Source organism: Podarcis liolepis (assembly GCF_965112155.1).
Source record: "Podarcis liolepis genome assembly, chromosome: Z".
NCBI lineage: Eukaryota > Metazoa > Chordata > Lepidosauria > Squamata > Lacertidae > Podarcis > Podarcis liolepis.
In genome coordinates this window covers 24,500,303-24,509,145 of record NC_139570.1, presented here as the reverse complement: position 1 = coordinate 24,509,145, position 8,843 = coordinate 24,500,303, and the positions used below count along the sequence as shown (strand labels likewise).

General features: G+C 40.5%; 1 long non-coding RNA gene across 1 annotated transcript; it reads left to right on the top strand.

Moving 5' to 3' along the window:
* The first annotated feature begins 5,711 nt into the window (after nt 1-5,711).
* Nucleotides 5,712-8,843, top strand: LOC310698738. Its single transcript, XR_014521719.1, has 2 exons — nt 5,712-6,363; nt 7,973-8,843. It is a non-coding gene; the product is annotated as an uncharacterized lncRNA (long non-coding RNA).

Below are 8,843 nucleotides of genomic sequence, written 5' to 3'. Positions count from 1 at the left end.
GAAGTTGGGTGTCATTTTCTAAATATTTAACCACCCCATTTGGAGGCTCTGTTCACCCACCATTTATTTTATATCTGTTTCTATATTATAAGGTTTTTGCAGAAAAAAGGAAAGAAACCTCTCAAGGTAACATTTGCTGCAATCTAGCCCTTTAGACAACACTGTTGGAGGAAGCTGTGGTCAGCTGCTTATTTCTGTCCTTGCTATATAAAGCTGTTTCCAAGAGAGTATTGCTGTGCCATTTGTCTTTATGAAGAAAGTGTGTGTGTGTGTGTGTTCATTCCAGCTGAGTTCATCCCAGCACGATCACTTCTAGAATCACCCTGAGTTCAGGGGTTGTGCGGTGCAAGAGTTGGCATCCAGCTGAGAAGTTGAAAAATGTAGCTAGGCAGAAGAGCGTTTGAAAGCTAAGCAGAGGGTCTGTCTGCTGGGGCGGAAACACACACCAAAAATGCAAGGAGGACTTGGGGAAGGGGAATTGTTCAAGATTTGTTAAGCTCAGGAGATCTAACACAGACAGGCTGGTTAGATCTACTGTATACTGATTTAAAAAACGCTATAGAAAAACACCTAATAAAAGCTGTCAATGGAAAATCCCATTGGCGGCAAATCACTGCTCTACATCGCCATCTGGTGCCGCATGTTTATAATGCAGTTATAGCAATATAATTGATGGATGTTGCTGAGTCCTCTTTCACTTCAAAGGGTCAGACTACATGTTACACTTAAATACGCTGTGCAACTATGTCTCCTGTTTTCCTTCATTGCAGCTAATGCGGGGTGAGGGGAATTCTTGGGTTGTATCCAATGCTAGTCCTACTCAGAGTAGACCTGCTGAAATGAATGGCAATGACTAACTTGGCTCATCAATTTCAGTGGGTCTACTCTGAGTAGAACTTAGTTGGATACAACCCCTCCACACAGGGGAGTAAAGCGTATTACTCCCCTCCCTAGCAGCAACTGCTGGATATTGCCTCTACCCACCCAGATATGAGACTCAGTAGCATCCCTCCCTTCCAAGTCATGGATCGGGCTGAAAGGGGGTGACATTCAGCAACACCCTGTGACTTCCAAGCCTACAGCGAGCAGGGGGGGGAGGGGGAGAGCTGCAGAAGAAGAAGAAGAGTTTGGATTTGATATCCCGCTTTATCACTACCCTAAGGAGTCTCAAAGCGGCTAACATTCTCCTTTCCCTCCCCGCCCCCACAACAAACACTGTGAGGTGAGTGAGGCTGAGAGACTTCAAAGAAGTGTGACTGGCCCAAGGTCACCCAGCAGCTGCATGTGGAGGAGTGGAGACGCGAACCCAGTTCCCCAGATTACGAGACTACCGCTCTTAACCACTACACCACACTGGTTCACTGCTTCACTGCTTGCTAGGCAGGCAGGGGCCGCCCCAAATGTCACCCCCCTTCAGGATGACACCCGGGGCGACCCACACCCCTTGCACCCCCTTCCTACGCCCCTGGGATGGGGCACTTTGTGCATCACACACAGTAATAATGGGAGGGGCATCTGCTGGGGCTGATGGGAATTGGAGTCCATCAGTATTGTGGACTGCAGGCCAGCCACCTTTGCTCTGTCAGATGGCTGACCACTTGCCATGGACATATCTGAGAACACCACTTATCTGTCTCTGAGTGCATGTGCATGTGCATGGATCAAACTGGCCATGTTGTTAATCCCATGTTGTTTTCCCCATGTTCCATTTTTTAAAACTTGAGCAACATATTTTTAAAAGTTAGAACAGCATTTTTTTAAAAAAGGAGTATGTACTCTTTCCCCCTTGTCAGTATTCTGCTTCTAAATTCCTTGTCTTCCCAGCTGCATTTAGCCCCATGGGGAAATTACATGTGATTAATGCTGTGTGTATTGTGGGGCTACTCATGGCTCAATAATCTTCTTTGTTCAACCTCAGAGAGAGATGATAACAGGTTACGGAATGGAGATATCACTGCACATAGCTGTATGCCCGCATGGATCTGTGGAAGAAGGCCTTTGCTCGGCGATTGTCGAGTGAATTGTATAAAATGTGAACTTCTCCGAAGTGTAATTCTGACATGGCATTTCCCCCTCTCAATACAAATAAAAAGGCCATTGCCACTTCTTCTTTACAGCCACTCCATGTCACTGTGAGCTATGTGTGAGTCTCTTGTCTGTAAAAATTTGCAAGACTTTTTTCCCTTTTTGCTCAAATGACACTGTGTGATATATAATTAGATAATAGCTGTTGCCTCTTGAGGGGACTGACAACTTGAAAATCATTCTCGCCAAATTATTGTGGGATCGATACGTGCTGAATAATTAAAATTCAATACTGCTGTGTCTCTATCAATAACACTGGGGGAAATGATGTATGACTGACTTAATTGAATTTGTCAGACACGATGGCAACGTGCATGGATCACTGGGGTATTTTTAGTGTTATGTATTTCTTTTTGTAGCAAAGCTCACATCATACCTTTTAACATTCACAATTACTTCCAGAATAACAAGAGTGCTTGCTCAGGGGGCATTGGCAGGCTCTAAACAGTCACCCTGAGTTTGTGCTGAACTTTTAGTCAAATTGCTAAGTGAACAACATGGTGGTCTTGCAAGGCTTCCATTAATCTTAGTGGGACTTCTGAAGGAGATCTTCCTCATGTCTCAGGAACCAGGGATACTTCAGAAACCCCCTTTGCCTGGATTTTGCCCCAGATCAGGGCTAGTCATACCATCAGAGAGGGAGATGGCAGATAATGTTGTGCTTGACAAGCTTTTTCCAGAAGAGGCATTGAGGGGCCCAATACAATTACATGCTTCTTCAATATCAGACTATCAAAGGGGCAAAGCTGGAAATGAATGTTATACATACACACAAACACACAAGATATGTAACAGCTGTTTCCTGGATGAAGTTTCCTACTGATTGCTAAGATTTCCCCCTATTTAGCATGTGATTTCCTTTAAAAAGATAAATGTTATTTAAAGTACTGAATAGACATCTCAGTTTTAAGATGTCACAAATGTTGCATCTGGCTATTATTCAGATCTTTGCTTTGTTTTTGTACTGATGCCATATGTGTGTGCAGTGAAGTTTAAAGCCACTCTTGTTCTGCTCAATCATCAATGCCTCACCCATAGATTCACTTAGCGAATAATCTCAGTGGGAAAAATATCCTGCTTCTGCTTATACTTACTGGCATTTATTTAAAATATTTCGAAGTAGCCTGCCCTTCATCATAATATCAGGGTGGGGGGCCATGCAACCCATCCAAATTAAACATTTGCAATTAAAGTTCCACTTAATAACAAGAGTAAATAAGATAAAAATGATTAAAATCCCAAATACTTCAAATACAGATCCTTAATGCATAGAGTAGACTACAGCCTCCAGCCATCATTAACCAAAACAGTAGTGGGGAAACATTTTTTCAGACATCTCTGTAGGGGCAACAATTGGTAGGCAGGGCCAGGGGTAAAAATGGAGAGCAATTAATACAATTTTTACCATAGTATAATTTACTATTTAATTATCCTGTTTAAATGATTTATTCTCCACTCTTCATTGAAACCATGTTCCCAGAGTGAAGAGCAAGACTAAAAAAACAATATTTCATTTCCTTACAACTTTTGAAACTTCCTTACAGAACCTAACAACCTACTAGCAGCATAACTACTTACGTCAGTCAAGTGGTCTGATCCAGCAGGCTCTTCATGTTTTCTTAATACAAGATATTATTCAAGGTTGTTTAAAAAAACAACAAAACAACAAAACAAAACACCCCCAAACCCTATAATGCTTTACACAGATTGGGACCCCAGCACCTTATCAGCCCACCTGGGTCTTAAGATCATCTACCGAGGCTCCCATCAGAATGTCAGAGGTTGGGGAGGTGGTGATTAAAGAAAGGGCCTTTTCAGTGGTGAACCCTCACATAGCACCCTCTGAACAATATGTTCTGGAACCAGGAAAAGGCAACTTTTCAGTAATATAAATATTTGCAGAAGTTTTAGCACAGAAGCACAGCTTTTAGGTTTTAGATTGAACATATTTCTAAAGGACATTGAACCTAAGAATATGCATGTTTCACAAAACAAAAATTAATATAGGTGACATTCAGTGGTTTGCGTTAATGCATTGACGTGCTTGCACAGTTCTCTCTCTCTCAGCATTAAACATTCCCCCCCCTTTTAATCAAATAGTATTTTCTGTCTCTGCACAAATGGCTTGATTAACACAGATTGTGTTATCTTTTATATCAGTCCATTGCCACTGGTTGAGAAATAAATGAGCAAAGAGACAGAAAGGTTAGGCAGGAGAGTGAAGGTAATTTTAAACCCTTATAACTCCGTTTGGGAGAATTAAATGAATACTTCTGCTTGAGTAACCTGGAAAAAGGTAAGAACTCCTACATGCAGCACTAAATTTGGAATGAGAAGATATTAAAAAAATTAATCTACTAGAAGTGATGGTATTAACAAGGCTGTTTATGAAGAGACGGATACCTGGAATTATTTCTGAGCGGCATATGCTCCAACATGTCTCAGGGACAGTTAAGAAGGGACAAAAGTTCTCTAATGAGAACTTCCACGTCAAAATTGAGGTGGGAAAATGGGGTCAAATTAATTTTGAGGGTAAAAATGATATTCAAAGTTAGAGCAAAACTGGCTGGCTGCAGACTACTCTCCCTTGGCTGCTACCTGATAGTGGCCATGATCCTCTTACCCAGAAACACCCTGGAATATGGTTCTTCAACCTTGGGTCTCTGGATGTTGACTTCCAGCAGTGTAGACTGTCATGTTTTTAACCCAGATGCCCCCATCAGAAAAATGATATGCAATCACTAGAGATGGGGGATAAATTCAGATCAGATTGCTTTCTGCCATCTTTGAAATGTGCAGTTCTCTGAATTTTGAAATGTAGCTAAGTAAGGTGTATTAAAATGAATATATTTATGGTAAAGTGTACAAATACATGTATTAGTGGAAATAACATTTAAAAATGAATTATATTAGTGAAAATGTGTTGCAAGAATATGTATATCAGGGACAATTGCATACAGATATGTGCATATTAATATTGCAATGCTAATGTGTAGTTTAATTTGAATTGATTTTATCAGTAACCAAATGCTGGTTTTTTTTTCCAGCCTAGCTCATTCATTGCTAATGGAATTAGAGTATTTTAAAGAATTGTCCACTAACTCTACCAAATTCCGTATTCTAAGATGTGACAGTGGTGTATGTTTGTGTGAATGTGTATAGGCCACAGTAGCAGATTATCCCATCTCCTCTCCTTGTTAAGAGAGAGTGATTAACAGGAGAAGGGCTGTAGCTCCCTGAACAGCACCCCCACCTCACAATTCCAATCCCCAGCACCTCCAGATAGGGTTGAGAAAGATCCTGTCTGAATCACTAGAGAGCCACTGCAGGTCCAAGCAGGCCATACTGAGTTAAATGGATCAGTGGTCTTACTCAGTAGGAGGCAGTTTCTTATGCTCCTAATTGTAGGAGAGATTGAGAGGCATTGCTCCAGTGCAAGTAGGGATGGTCATAGCAACCAAGCCATGGTGGAGCAGGCAATCTTCTGGGCCACCTTGCCCAGAATGCCTTGCTCTGAAGGAGCCCTAGCCCTTTCTCAGCATAAAGGGACTGGGAACTGGAGTCAATGCATGGTCAGTGCTGTTACCATGCTAGTGGCAGCTGTGCAGTTGACAAGGGGCAGAGAAAGTAAGTGGGACAGCAGTTTCTTTGGATGGCACATTGGCACAATGTCTACTGCTGGCCCTGAGTGTGAATCATAGAATTAGAGTTGGAAGGCACCATGAGGATAATCTAGTACAACCCCCTGCAATGCAGAATTCTTTTGCCTGATGTGGGGCTCAAACCCACGACCCTGAGATCATGGGTCTCATGCCCCACCAACTGAGCTATCATGGATTGCTAAATGATTGGAATGAGAGAGTTTTGGATGCTGATAATTAATGTATGTGCCTGTGTTTTCTTGTAAGGCGTTCTGAACCATTTAAAAATCTGCTGGCCAAGGAATGTTAGGTGGCGGTAGACATAAACCATCATACCTGGTGTTAAGTTGTGGGTGAACATATCAGATGACACAGCGATTCTCCAAACAGCTCTTGTTTATTCACAGGTCAGAACAGAACTGAAGGGTTCAGCCAGCCTGCTTATATAGAGCTCCAGTACAACGTAACTGTAACAACTTTCTGTAACTATCCAATCACTGAATGTCACTTCCGATCCCTTATTTCCATGTGTGGACCTGAACTATCTACAGTGTCCCCCTGCTGGCCCAGGGTGAGAACTTCAGTACATAACACCTGGACTCTGAAATTATCTCTGAGGATGCTTGAAAACAACATGGTATGTTGTCTGAATCCAGCTGCTGGTACCTGCTTGGACTCAGTAGAATTCTTCAACCCTTCTCCTTCTGTAGTGGAACCATTGCGAACCCAGACTTTCTTTAAATGCTAGCCTGTGATATCAATAGCCCCGTGAAGCAGAAAGTGCCCTCTTGAGTCAGAAATGAAATCCCTGTGTGCAGAATTAGTTCTGACATGAAGCAGGGCTGCCATAAAGCAAGGCTGTTGGGAAAGGCTTTAAAATGCAAACAAGGTGCATACAAGTGGGTTTATTTATTTGTTACATTCACATCCCACCTGTCTTCCAAAGAGCTCAAAGAAGCATACATTGGTCTCCAGTTTTCTCCTCAGAACAAGCCTGTGAGGTCGGTTGAGCTGAAAGATAGTGACTGGTCCAAGGTCACCCAGCAGCTGCATGTGGAGGAGCGGGGATTTGAATCCTGGTCTCTCAAGGTTCTAGTGAAGCACTCAAACCACCAAGCCATACAGTAAACATACAATGCACACCTTTACTTTCACTACTCCACCCCCCTCCTGGCCATAAAAGGCTTTCCAAGGAGTAAATACAGCTATTTTATAGCTAGCTATTTTATAACTTTCTGAGATTTTTGTCAGCCTTGAAACCTCAGTCTTTCCCCACAGTAGGGAGGGTGATTTTGAACTGAAAAAACGACTGGAGGAGAAAGCATCAAGTAGTTGCTGCCTACCCTTCCTCTAGCAGGACTCACATCCTTCTTAGGCTGATTCTGACTGAAAGAAGTAGAAGAAAGATAGAATTCCATGTAATGGGTAGGTCGAGGCTGAATGAATAAAGAAGCAGTCAATTACTAACTGAATTCCTATTGCTATTTTAAGCTTGGCTTAATTGTTAAACTAATATAATGCATGAAGATTGTCAGCCAATGAAAGAATCTTTGGCTGATTAAACATGTACCTCTTAACTTATTAATTCAACAATTATACTGAAATTAATTTGCACGTTTCTAAAACATTAATATAAGATCCTTTTCAAAGATCTCTGAAGAAGAGTAAGATGACTTAGAATTTAATAAAGAGAACTTGCCCTTCATGGGTATTCAGAAAGATCATCTTTAAACTGCTCATTTCATTGTCTGTGACTGTAAACCACCAGAACCAAATACAGAACCCCCAAATTAATGTAAGCCTTCTTTAACTCACAACTTAGGACACGGTTCATTTAGTATTTTCCTGCAAACTCAACCTGATTTACACTTTCTTTTAATATATGCAAACCAAAACCAGCTTATACTTCAAAATTCACATTTATGCATATTTTTCAATGCAGTTCTCCAAACAGTTTGTACAGAAATGTGTATGTTGGAGAAAAATATGTGTAACAATGCATGTATTACTAAAAATGAGATGAAATAATGTGCTTGTACAATGCGTATATAAGAAAAATGGCATACAAAAATATGTATATTAGGAGAAATTAGTTCTAAAATGCTGGTGAATTTTCACGAGTGCTTAGAAAAAACAAATTCAGCAACCCAAGAAACTGGTAGAAAATCAGCAATTTCACATTTGAATTCTTTGAGAACAATTGAGTGGATGGTGAATTGTCTATTTATTTATTTATTGTCTCTTAGGCCTAGAATTTCATCTCTCAAGACCAGTATTTGCCTCAGTTCCTCAGACTCCCTTCCTGCAAAAGTTAGTTCATGCACATGGATCTGCCATAAATTTTTGTCTCCCAAGTGGAAATTCCTGAAAATTACAGGCAAACTAGCTTAACATTTGTCCTGAGAAATCTGGTGGAAAATATCATTAACGAAGAAATAACTAAGCATATAAAAAGAACAAACTTTGCTGAAACAGAACCAGCATGGCTTCTGCAAGGTTAAGCCCTGTCTCACAAACCTTTTACAGTTCTTTAAGAATATCAACAAACATATAAGAGATTATCCAGTTGCCATAGTGTACTTGAAATATACGTTTATTAAGAAACCAGAAGCATTTTTACTTGGCATTGTAGGAGATGATATAAATAGAAAGGACTGTAAGCTGTTTTTATATGCAATGACGGCAGCAAGAATATTATTGGCACAAAAATGGAAGCAAGAAGAATTACCAACAAAAGAAGATTGGAGGGTGAAATTGATTGACTATGCAGAACTAGACAAACTAACAGGAAGAATTCGAAACTAGCGGGACCAGAGATTCACAGAAGATTGGTGTAAATTTACGGACTATTTGAAAAGTAATTGTGATGACCAGATTACATTTGTAGGTTTGCAAGAAGTTTTGTGAGGTGAATAATTTGAATCATTGCATAATTGGATAAAAAGGGAGACATTAGTGAAGATAATTAAAGCCAATATGAACTTAAGAAATGCAGAAGAAATGATAAAAATGGGGGATCATCAGAGGTGTTGATGGAAGTCCAAAAAGATTGTATAAGATATAAAGCTTTGTGGTATCTATGACAATTAATATGTTTAAAAATGAATAAAAATTATA